We start from the raw sequence: 13413 nt of genomic DNA on the forward strand, positions 1-13413 counted from the left end.
CCAGAGCTTCCTGTCGGTCGTCAACACCCCCAGCTTCCCCAGGGACAAGTCCGTCACCTCTAGAATGTCATCCATCCATCTTGCCCTTGGTCGGCCCCTCTTCCTTTTGCCCTCCACTCTCCCCAGCATCAGCATCTTCTCCAGGGTGTCCTGTCTTCTCATTATGTGGCCAAAGTATTTCAGTTTTGCCTTTAAAATACAAGATTACATATATTTAATAGAATTAAGATTGTTAATCTATTTATATCTACACAGGAGAAACTAACGAACTCATTTGGACTTGTAAATATACCAAGATGCATTACCCAAGAAAACAGTTTTATTCAGTTTTTAATTGACTACCTATTTTAGTACTTAAAAAAAAAAAAAAGCTAGTTAGCTTGTAAGGCTTCATCAGTAGCTTTTTAATCAAACAGATGGAAACATAAGTAAAATTATGAGAGCCACTTTGGCCTAGTGGTTAAGGTGCTGGGCTAGAAACCAGGAGACTGTGAGTTCTAGTCCCGCCTTAGGTATGAAAGCCGGCTGGGTGATCTTGGGCCAGTCACTCCCTCTCAGCCCAAGAGCCAATCAGGCGTGGTAGGAGAGTTCTAGTCCTGGCTTAGGCATGAAAGCCGGCTGGGTGACCTCGGGCCAGTCCCTCTCTCTCAGCCCAACTCACCTCACAGGGTTGTTGTTATGGGGAAAAGAGGAGGAGGAAGGAGGATTAGGTATGTTTACCGCCTTGAGTTATTTATAAAAGTAATAAAGGCGGGATAGAAAATAAATTAAATTAAAAATTAAAAACTGGGAATACCACGGCTGTTAGCAAACAGCTGAGTCTGCAGCATGGGGGACTCATGGGTGTCCCTTCTAAGGGGCAAGGTGAGATAGATGGCAACATGTCATCATGACAATGACACAACTAACATACTTGGAAGTAGTCAGTTCCATCATTTGCCTGATGATGGCATGACACATGTTTTCATTTAGACATCATGGTGGCTTGACATGGATGCCACTGCAATGGCTCTTGCTTTATAAGCTCTCACTTCTGAAGCAGAAATGCTGAAATTGTGATGGACTTCAGTAACATGCTGATTCTCAGGAAGGAAGGAGCACATTCTAAGGAGGGGAGCAAGATAAGAGAAAACACAGTCCAAAGGTGGAACGTGGGAAGACTAAAAGGTTCAGAATAGCCCCACCTTAGAGCCTTCCCATGTTATTTCCCCTTAGGTGAGGGAGAGTAGCTTTGGTCTGGCAAGATTCTGTCTATGCAGTGTGAGCAAATAAAGAACTGAAGTTTGGCTGGATTGATTCTTTGTCGTTCTTGGGATGACCCGACATCAATGATGCTTGGCTCTTGTTCACTGAACTGTGCTTTTGACAAGTTTTGCTCTCTATTATATACCTGCACCTCCTGAACTTGGCTAACCTAGAAAGCTACGCAGGATCAGGGGGGACTAACTGGGAATTCCTGGTCTGCTAGCTAGGCTAGGAAATTAAAAATTATTTTGGAAGAAGGGAATGAAAGTTGTGTAACACTGCCAAGAAAAGTGCATGGGTATAGACATCAAAAATACATCAGAAATTGATTCAGTGGTCTCCCTGCTTGGGTGAGCCTTGGTTTTGGATGGTCTGCAGACTCTGTTGTAAATCACTGCTGTCTTGCATTCCTAGCTAGGACAACTAGTCTAGTGACAAAGATGGGGAAGCACATGAATGGCTCGCCTGCTACTCTGTTCTCCTCCTCATGCTATTGAATTATTTCTTCCTCATGCTGGGCAAGGAAAAGACCCACAACTGTAGCCTCTTCCCATCTTTGGGATCCAGCTATGTGGGGGTGCTTTGTTCCTCAACAGAAGGACAGGAGAAATAATACTGATTGCATGTTAATAACGGAGCAGCCAGTCAGGAGGGTGTTTGAAATGGGCTGCTAAGTTACAGAAGAAAGTTGTGTTAAGGTTAAGGCTATGTTAATGTGTTCAGCATCCATTCCAGATTGGTACAAACCTCTTTGTGATGTATGAGCATCTTGAATTTGGGGGTAATGTATTTCAAGATAGCTTCTTCACTGTACTGATAATGTTGTTATTATTGCATGACAAGAAAATTATTTGAAAAACTTGAAAAGTATGGTTCCTTTGCAGGATGCAAGGCCTTATTTAATAATGCACAATGCAGCTATTTTCTGTACTAAAAGAAGGCCCGTTGAGCCTCTCCCCCCTCCCAAGGATTTACAGTCTTTGTGTGAGTGTTACCACTTTTGCATGCTACTAATCAAAGCATTTACATTTCTTTGGCCTCCAGTTGAATAGTAGAATAGCCTTGGCTTGCTTGCTTGCTTGCTTTATTTATTTATTTGCTACCCCTTAGTCCCTCCCTCCTAACTTCTTTATAGTTTCACTTACTACATTCCCTTTCTGTAATCCATCTCTGAAGTTGGCATTTCATTACAGGGTGGTGTTTGGTGGTGGTGGTGGTTGTTTTTAGCATTTCTGAATGTTGATGTTGTTATAGCCGGTCATCAGACATCTACTATTTCCCTATGATCTAGTAGAAAAGTAGACTAAGAGACTAATGTCCTCATTTCTTCAGCATTTATAGGCCCTCATAGGCCAAATTAGAATGCACAGATGCATATTCTGAATGAGAGAATTGTGTTCATCTTTTACAGTATAATGGCATTAATCAATCTTCCTTCAACTTTTGTACTGAGTATAAGTATTTCCTACCCAGGAAGGCAGAACGTATTGGCATATGCCAGGAGGGCTGGTGGGGGTGGGTAGGAAATGGGCAAATAAAAAATTATGCATCATGACATTACAAGGCAAACTCCAATATTTTTGCATTTGTGGCATGCCACAAGAGGTGGAACTTCACTTGCAATGTTGAGATGCTTTTTGTCATTTTGATGAAATTTCACCTTGCTGTGTGTACTTGCAGCAAATCATTTCATATTTCTTCCTTGTGACTGAATTCACACATGATGCTAAACTAATCTTCCCCAACCTCCAAAGTGTAGTCTTCAACTCCCCCAGAATTCTTCAGCAAACACGACCCATTTTGGGGAGTTAAAGCCCCAAAAGTCTGGCTCACACAGCATGCTAAGCTGAAGTCAGGATTTTGTTTTAGCATGGTGCATCGACACAGCTACTGATTTAGATGAGTAGCCATGATAATGGCACAATTTTCAAGAACAGCTCTTAAGACTATTCCCTCCAATGCTTCAGCTATCTCCTTGGAACTATCTTCCTGCTGTGATTACACCCACAGTATCACACCAGCACATGGGTCAGAGTGTTCTCCTTCTCTGATAAAAATGTCTTGGACAACTTGGATGGAAGATTCCTTCCATCCAGTGGAAGAGCTCTGGGGTTTGGAATTCAATCACAATGATTAAAAATATGTTTTGCTTGAACTTGATTTCATCTTGGTTGAATGGTGAGCCTTACACATGTGTATTTGAACATGAAGTCAATTCATGTTTTTCTATTTCCCCTTGCACATATTTCTCCTTGCATCTCTTGGGCACCATTATTGCTGGCAGTGGAACAGTGTTTCAACAGGCAAACAATTCTTGGAGGAATTAATATTGATAGATTCTGAAGGCCAGAAGCCAAGCAGTAGATATAGGCTGGGTTCACACATCATACTTCACCATTGATTGCTTAACTATTATTTGTCAGTTAATTATTTAGTAATGAAACCACAGTTTGCTGGATCAGCACATCAAGCTAAGCTTTAAACTATAGTGACTACATACTCATTTTTGGCAAATAATAAAAATAAAATAGAGAATTTAAAAGCTCCCTATTTACATACTGCATATATTTTATTTGCAGGGACACGGTGATGCTGCGGGTTAAACCGCTGAGCTGCTGAGCTTGCCGATCGGAAGGTCGGCGGTTCGAATCCGCGTGACGGGGGGAGCTCCCGTTGCTAGTCCCAGCTCCTGCCAACCTAGCAGTTCGAAAACATGCAAATGTGAGTAGATTAATAGGTACCGCTTCGGCGGGCAGGTAACGGCGTTCTGTGTAGTCATGCTGGCCACATGACCACGGAAGTGTCTATGGACGAACGCCGGCTCTTCGGCTTTGAAACGGAGATGAGCACCGCCCCCTAGAGTCGGACACGACTGGACTTAATGTCAAGGGAAACCTTTACCCTTTACTATGCATAGGTTCATGGGTGGCACTAAACCAAAACAAATGAATCAATTAATGGCTTAGCATGAATGAATTTGGTGTATTGCTAAATCATGGTTCGGCATGTGGAAGCACGGCACATCTTCTCAAGTTCCCCATCCCTACACATCTGACCTTCATTCTCCTCTTACGCTCCCTGCTTTAATTAGGTATTTCCTCATTGGGTCAAACCACTTTTGCCAATATATTATACTAACGAAACATGGTATGGCCTGGCATTAGGGTCAAACTAGCTGCAGTCGCTTGGCACACTAAACCACAACCTAGCCAGTCCCACTTTAGCCATCATGTTGGGCAAGCCAAGTCTGTGCGGTTAGCCAATGGCTCTCTGTAAACCTCCCAAAATGGATTAACTGAGTAACGCATGGTTCAGTTACTCATCAGGAAAGGCATCGTGTGAATGTCGCCCCTTTGGAAAGGGAACATATGAGCAAGCACTGAAATGCCATTCACCAAATCTTCCCCCTATTTGTTTCTGTTTTTCAGGATAAAAGATCATAATTTATCCAGAATTGGCCCCAATGAGGACCGAGAAAGGAAATTCTGTAGCAAATAAGAGCAACCAGCAAATGCATCTGTCTCCAGAGCTGGATCTTGGCACATGGCCATTGTAACAGCCGATTTGTTGGCCCCCTCTCTTTTTCACCTGTGAACCCCAGCCCAGTGGGGGCTGCCCAGACACACTCCTGCCTAGCAGGCAGGTAGTCCAGGCACAACTGCAACCAGCGTGGGCCTTTTTTCCTGCCCAAGTGACCTTTAAATTGGCCCCTAATCATCCCCACAGGAGGACAGGCCTCTTTGAAGACTTCCTGAGGAGATGCTTTCTCCCCACCCCCATCTCCAGCGAGGAAGCCTTTGTCAGGCTTGGTTTGCATTCGGAGAGGCTTTGACAGCAACAAAGTGGGAAATGGAGCACATCAGGGCTGGTACTAAAAAATAAATTTAAAAGAGAGAGAGAGAGAGACAGAGAGCTCGATTTCCCAGCCCACCCCCTACCTCTTCCCTGCAGGTGAGCAGTGTTGATGGGCATGTCTTTCTGTGAGTCTGGTGGTCCCTTCTGCTCTACCTCATCTCTTGGCAGCCTGCACATCATCCCCGTAGCAACCACCTTTCCCCTATAGCCCCCCCCAACCCCACCCCCAGTCCCTTGCTTCTCCTGCTCTCTCGCATCCCCTTGGTTGCCAGCTTCCCCCTGTGAAAGGAAAGATAGAGTCCAAAGTTGTTTCCCCAAGTTAGTTAAATCAGAAAGTACAACTCATTTGTAGGACCGACCCCATGAAAGGGGAGGACGTCAAAGAAAAAGACCAGGCATGGGGAGAGGAGGGGGTGTTATTGTTGCGTGGCACTGAGGATGGAGAAGGAGAAGGGGGGAGAGAGAAGAGAGAGGGAAGAAAATAAAGCAGCAAGATTGGAGCTGGATTCTGCTTGACTGCCGCTCAATGGAAGTGGCCCAGGCTACAAGAAAAGGGGGCTTCTCTTTGTCACACATTCCCAGCTGGTCTTAGACAAAAGGGGAGCTGCTCAGAACCCCCACTCTAATACCAATCTAGCCCGGCTTTGTTCCAGCTATTTTCCCACTCAGGGAGAAATGATTTGGGGAGGGGGGAAGAGAGAGAGGAGTGGTGGTGGGTTGCTTTTCAACATATTTAATGGAAGAAGGAATAGGCATTAGAAATGGCCCCAAGCTTCAGGATTGGTGGTATTGGTCCTCCAGCTGACCTTATCCTGCATTCTGGTACTGGTTTCTGACCCTCTTCTTAATGTGACGATCAAAAGCTCTGTGCAGTCCCCAAGTTTGCGGCTGCTTCTCCGCAACGGTGCTGGCGTAAGGGAAAATAGCTTGGATCTCTCTGATGTCCCTTTCTGGGCTGGCTACAGGTCTGAGCAGGCTTCCAATAAAGATCTAGATCATTGGAGACTTGGCTTGCTTTGGTGGCAAGTGGACCCTGTGGTGGTGAGGGAGGAAGCTTGGCAATTGTTCAAGAAAGTGGTACTGATGTTGAGTCTGACCCCTCATACTGAAGGTCACTCCCATGGTTGCCTTCCTTTGTGGCTGCTTGCCCATCATTCTAATCACGGTTGAATCCAAGCATGCATGATACAGTTACTTCCCCTTCTTATGCTAAGCTATGCTTTGCCTAACACAATTTGTTGAAAAAGGCCCAGGTGATTGCTGTATGCCATTCTGTGGTTTGTAAACATCATCTAAAACCAAACAAACCACATTATAATCTAGTGTGATGGGTGAAATATATCCTTCTGTTGGTTCAGAAATGTAATATGCCTCCTATTTTCATTTGCTGACCTAGTAAATCTCATAACCAAGTCATAACTGCATTGGTGTGTTTCTCCATGAAGTTATCAAGCTGATAAAAATGGAACATTAGTTCCTATGCTACCAGCTAGATTTAACAAATACAAATCCTGGTCTTAAAGTAGTGCTGACAAAGCTGTAATGAGGTTTGTTTGGTCTGGGCTCAACCTGTTTTGAAGTCCAATCATTGTGGATGGTACGCCATCCAGAACCCCACAAGATCACAGGCTGAAATTTAGTAGGCAACTGGAAATTTTGGGGACCATGTGTGTTTTACAGTGTAAGGCATACTGTAAATAGATGTCTTCAAGAACTCCCTCCAACACCCACAAAATGGGCAGTGTCATGTTCGCCGTTTCAATGTCTTTGATACATCGTAACGTTTCGCATGTCATTAGCTGGATGCGTGTTTCATCTTTCTCGGGAGGATGGGAGTAGTTATCTTTTGGCTTTGCTCTGGAATGCATTCGCATTATCTACTGCGCTCAAGGTTACTTTCCCAGGCTAGCAACTCTGACGATTGCTAGCACCTGTGCCGGGCGGGGCTGTTACGAGGGAGGCGGGGTACATTGGCACCAAGGGTTTAAGTTTGTATTTGGCGCGCATTCTCAGCTTTCTCTGTATTTGCCTTTAGTTCATTAATAAATCAGATTTCATATAGCAGCCTCTTGTGAGTCTGAGTATTTGGGCTAGGGCAATCATTACAGGCAGTGGGGGAGGTGGAGGTTTTGATCTCAACCAATCTGATGGCATTGTTGTGGTTTGCAAACCCACAGAATCAGATACATTAAATGAACCATTGGTAAATGTGTTGCAGAGGCAAAGCTACTTGAACCAAACCTTCCGATTGGTGGCCTTTCTAATTTCAGAATTTCCGCACCAGGTCCCTTTTGACCCACCCTCCTCTTGTATTGATTTTACTTTTAATCTTCTTCTTCTGTGCTGCAATCTGGTCATTACTTTTTCCAAAAATGCTGTTTTTCTTTTCTTTTTTTCCCCATTTACCTGCTCTCTCGACTGGTTGTTTGCATTTCATTTTACCCTTGGTAAATACGCCGTTTTGGAAGCCTGTTTTTACTCAGAGAGCTGTGACTGGCAGGAGAGGAATAAATTTTAGAAATAAATAAATAAAGCAACCAACCAACCCGCAAGCATTCTTCCTCCTCCCCTTCTCCATTCCTCCATCTCTACCTCTAAATCGTATAGGCTGGAACTAATAGGATTGACTCTGTTTCATTAATTCCCTTTCATGTACTCTGAGGGGATTTCCACCACACGTAACACCATCTTTCCCCACATTTATCATGGATTAAGAAATGCAGTGAGCTAATGGGAATGGCCGATGCACTCTTCAAGTGAGGCACAGGACAGGAGGCACTTGAGTTGGGGGGGGGAGGCAAAGATTAAATACCGCACCCCCTTCTTCCTCCTCCTTCCCCACCCCCATATTCTTTTCCCTTGTGCAACAACAGCCTTTTCATCAGTTTTAAAATCCCCTTATTGCAGCAAGCGGAAATTCTAATGAGGTGAAGAGCAAGTGAAATATTGGAATCTATAGCTAAACATGTAGGGAGGGCAGAAGTGAGCAGTGATACGTATCCCAAGTGATTTCCGGTATAGGATCAAACCAAAAAATTCTCCTCTGAGAATCTTATTCTGGGCCAAGGGCCATCTTTGGTCACCAAATAACATCCCTGGATCGGATGCCTTCTAAAAACTAGTGGGTGGTGCAAAGAGATATTTGATTTCCTCTACATGAAAACTTATTTAAAATTAAATTTTGTGAATATAATTCTTGCCAGTCATGTATTTAATCATTTGCCCTCTTTTCACACTAAAATGTATTTTTGTTAACAATTGTAAAACTCTTTAAGGGCTTCACCCACAGCTTTTAGAAGGTAAAAATGTCATTCTGGGATCCTAACCTCCAAGTCTATTCAACTTACATACCATTTCGGTATACAGTTTTTTCTTACATCACTTTTTATTACTTTTTATACAGCATTCCCTCAAATACATTGATCTGAATCAAGTCTCCTGAACATACTGGGTTATTATAGGCTTTTCTAATCCAAGGGCAGCAAGAACAGAATTTCTTTGTTACTGTTGTTTCTTCTGCATCCATTTGATTGGAACAGGGAATTTTGAGGCAAAAAAAAAAACAGCAATCTGTTTATTTTAGGTCAAATATTCAAATGTTTGATCCCTCCTTATGATCTGTATTCCACATATGACAATTTTGGTTCCCAAACACCCAGAGAAGGCAATTGTTAACTGTTGGAGACAAGTAGTGACTGATGGCTAATATATAATGATATTTTAGACTTGAAAATATTTAATTATCTCTTTCTGATGGATTATTTGCAATTGCACTGAGAGCAGACAGCTTATAAAATATCATACTTAAGACCAATCAAAATCACCTACTAACAGATCCAAAGCTGCATCCCCCCCACCCCCATATATATATATATATATATATATATATATATATATATATTTGTCTATACATTACTATACTATAGGTTTGTCCTGCACATCACCCAACCTTTAAATTCAATCACTGTATTCCAAATTCACATTCTAAATTGGATGGGGAAAGTCTGCAAGATCACAGCCAGCACTTTTCTCCTAAATGATCTGAGGCTTATAATTGTCTCATGTAAATATGCTAACTAAAAAGGGACACCGTGGCGCTGCGGGTTAAACCGCTGAGCTGCTGAGCTTGCCAATCGGAAGGTCAGCGGTTCGAATCCGCATGACGGGGTGAGCTCCCGCTGCTAGTCCCAGCTCCTGCCAACCTAGCAGTTCAAAAACATGCCAATGTGAGTAGATTAATAGGTACCGCTTCGGTGGGCAGGTAACGGCGTTCTAGTCATGCCAGCCACATGACCACGGACGTGTCTACGGACAAACGCCGGCTCTTCGGCTTTGAAATGGAGATGAGCACCACCCCCTAGAGTCGGACACGACTGGACTTAATGTCAAGGGAAACCTTTACCTTTACCTTAAATATGCTAACTAGTAATTCTGGGAACTGAAATTTAATTCAACATTTCTAGAGGGCTTTGGGGAAGGCTGGCCTAGTTTAAGTATAATCCACTTGGGATCATCTGACTGTGGAGCAGAGATAGATCTATATTCTACTGTCTGTAGTCAAGCTGTCTCTTCTAATGCTGCTTTCTCCAGTTCAATAATACAGAGTCAAAACTTGAATTACAATGTAGAGAATTATGTCAAATGCTGCTCACAACAGACGGGTGTTGTTAGATACTTTGGACTTGGCTGGCCTGTAGGACCCTTGATTTTGCAAAGGTTTTGTCACCACCACTCAAGCTCCTTCTGTAGGATTCACTCATTTGCAAATCCATTCTGCAACATCAGAGTATATTACAAGCCTTGCTGGATCATAATCACAGGTCTGCCCAACAGCCCCACTTTCAAATTTTCCTAAGAATCAGCAACATCAGTTTATACAACAGTGCCACCTAGTGTCTTCAAATAAGCTTGTGACAAATAAGTACCTCCTAGGCAACTTTCCAGAACCCCATGTCTTCTAGACGTGTTGGAATTCCAAGGACATCCAGAGAGCAGTAAACTAGGAAAGGCTGGTGTGTTTAAAGCGATACACCAGGTATCTTTTCGTAGTCAAATTATGGAGGGAGGGAGGGGAGAAAATGAGCAAATCTGATAAAATATTTCATGTGCCTTATGAACATGGTTCAGGTGAAGAAAAATATAAGTTTCGGTTAATGTTTAAGACATCTCACAAAGCTTTGTGATGCTGGCTGCAATAGATGACTGTCTAGTTGATAATGAACTACATCCTTTATAGGGAAAATTATTTATAGTTGTAATCCTAAACCTCCTTAGCTGTTCATCTGACTGAACTGAATGTGACTTGCATATGAATAAAAGATTGCACTCCAAACCTATCTTCTTCACTGTCAAAAGTAACAACTGTGTTAGTGTCTGCAGCATATAGTAGTACCTTCAAGGCTAATTAACTGATTGTATAGCCTGAAGTTTCATAGATTAGCGCCTGGCCTGCTTTCATAGGCAATCATTTCTAACAAGGGCACCTAAGTGTGTGTGTGTGTATGTGAATATTGACATTGTGTGCAAATAGTTACACGTGCTATCTTGACTTTTTTGACTTCCCCATGGATGTTGCTAGTTCCTGACCATGACAATGCCAAAATGATTAAACATGCATTGCAACATTACAATGCAAGCTCTTTCCTTTGCATCATCTAAGGGGCAGAGTTTGTGTTGTTATATGGCAACATGTTTCATAATTTGCCCCCCCTGCCCTCCACTTTCTCGGAGGATGCCTATGCCTGCTTGATTGGCTACATGGAATGCAATGCTATAATTTGGCATAATTATATTTATAATTATTTTGTAAGTTTATTTTAGAATTAAATAAACGGCAATTGTCTGAGTTCACATAACAAACTAAGCAAAACAATCCTATAGTATAGTTTGATATGGAATACAGGTTGCTCTGTTGATTCAGATATGGATTTCCCCCTATTTTCACTTACTGGCCTAGAATATCACTTGACTATTACTGATCTGGTATGTGCAAGATACCAGTTGCTAACTTTGAAGGCTGCAGGTTGACTGGGGAAAGGAGTCATGCATCATGTCATCTCAGCAGGATTTGGTGTCAGTTTTTAGTGACCACATAGATAAACCTTCTCCAGGTGATTGGGCCCTTCAAGTCTCCCAACAATGCACCCACAGCTACTACAACTGAGTCCATCCACTTTGCTACTGCCCATCTTTTCCTCTTCCTTCCACCTTTCTGACCATTATGCACTTCTCAAGGGGGCTAACATGTCCAAAACATGGAAGTGTACAGCTACACAAAATGGTGCTGTGAGCAATGTTTGGTATATGGAATGAAACAATCATAGAACCCCTTTATTTACATGCTGAAATTTGAACAGATCCTACTTTAATCTCTATTCTCCATATTCAGTGAATTGTATGAAGGTGTTAATCTCTCTTTTCTACACACTAAAAGGTAATTGGAAGGAAGTGAACAGCAGTAAAAAAAATAAAGCATCCACTCCCTATTGCTGCTTTTACTTTCCTGAACATAGCTTATTGAAATTACTTTTCATTTTCAAAGCTTTCTTGGGAAAATATTACATGTCTAATGTGACCTTTACAGCTACATGGGATTCCCCTCTCCTATGCATTTTTAAAATTTTAGTAAAGAGTTCTTACAGACATTTGCTTCACTAAAGTTGAATCAAAATTTAACTTTTCATCTGCAAAGCATCCACCAGCTTAGTATTTCCTTCAAGCTAATGTCAGCATCCTGGTACTTCCTGCTGAGGTACTGTTGATGCTGAAAGAAATAAGCCAAGTCTGCAGATTAAGACCTGTCTTTGATCCTGATTCTGGTTTACCAGTTCTAGCAGATCAATGCCTCCTGTTTTGCTATGAGCAGAAAGTAGTTGCCAGTAAAGTCTTGGTACAAGAATTAATATATAAATGCCTTAAACCACTGATCTAGATTTATATTGTCTATGCTAACTACCAACAGTTCTCTAAGTCTTAAATTAATCCTTTGACATATATGGTGCTGATTTTGGTGGTCCAACTCAAATGGAACCACGGTCAGGCATGTCCCTCAGCTTTTCTTACACTCTAAAATAATTGCCTTTTGCCTTTACTAAGCAGTTATCACACAGTGAAGAGTTCTGATTATCCTGCTAGGATGAAGGGGGCCAAGGTTCAAATCTCTAAGGGGTGACTTCAGTTGAGCTGTTCTGCATATAAGCCCAACTCACCTCATACAACTGTTCTCACAAGATTTTTAAAAAGTAAATCATATTTCTGTGATTTAAGATTTTGGAAGAAGGGCAAAATTTTAAAAATATTAAATAATCATAGCTTATCCTATTCACATTTATTGGAATGAAGGCCAGGTTGAATGATGTAAAACCTAAACCCTGCAAAATACAGGACAATACCTTCTAGCAAGTCAGATTGTTTATCCCAATCATCCATACTGTCTGTTTCGATCTACAGCACTCATAGACTCTGGTGGAAGTCTTTCCCACAGCTCTCAGCTACTTGGCACCAGGAGATATCAGAGACTGGATGCAGGACCTTTTATGTATGTTGCAACTTCTTCAATCAGTGTATGCATCAGAAGTAGTTAAGATCGCCTTTGCAAGTTCACCAGAGTTAATATTTGGGTCAAGAGGATTGATCAAGCAAGGAACTTCTCTTCTACAGTTCAGGAAAAAGTAGAAGTGTTTTCTTAACATTTGTATTCTTCTGAATGAGGGGAGGATATACGTGCAAGCTTCTCATAATGTCTTCCTTTAGTAGGGATGGACAACTTAAACCTCCAGTGTTGCACCTGGAGTCTCCAGCTGGTATGGCTCTGGGAGTCCCCCATGGCCAGAATTGCCAATAATCCCTAACCCTAACCCTGGGACTTGGTGGCGCTGCGGGTTAAACCGCTGAGCTGCTGAGCTGGCTGATTAGAAGGTCGGCAGTTCAAATCCGCATGACGGGGGAGCTCCCGTTGCTAGTCCCAGCTCCTGCCAACCTAGCAGTTCGAAAACATGCCAATGTGAATAGATTAATAGGTACTGCTTCGGTGGGCAGGTAACAGCGTTCCGTGTAGTCATGCCGGCCACATGACCACGGAAGTGTCTACGGACAAACGCCGGCTCTTCGGCTTTGAAACGGAGATGAGCACCGCCCCCTAGAGTCGGACACGACTGGACTTAATGTCAAGGGAAACCTTTACCTTTACCTTTACTAACCCTAACCCTAACCCTATAATCACTGCCCAAGTCCCCTATCATTTCAAAGCAGAAACACATGATTAGAGGAAGCTGAAAAATAGACTTAATATAGTTTTGTTTCTTTCCAAGTAAA

This window comes from Candoia aspera, chromosome 9, assembly GCF_035149785.1.
Source record: "Candoia aspera isolate rCanAsp1 chromosome 9, rCanAsp1.hap2, whole genome shotgun sequence".
Lineage (NCBI taxonomy): Eukaryota > Metazoa > Chordata > Lepidosauria > Squamata > Boidae > Candoia > Candoia aspera.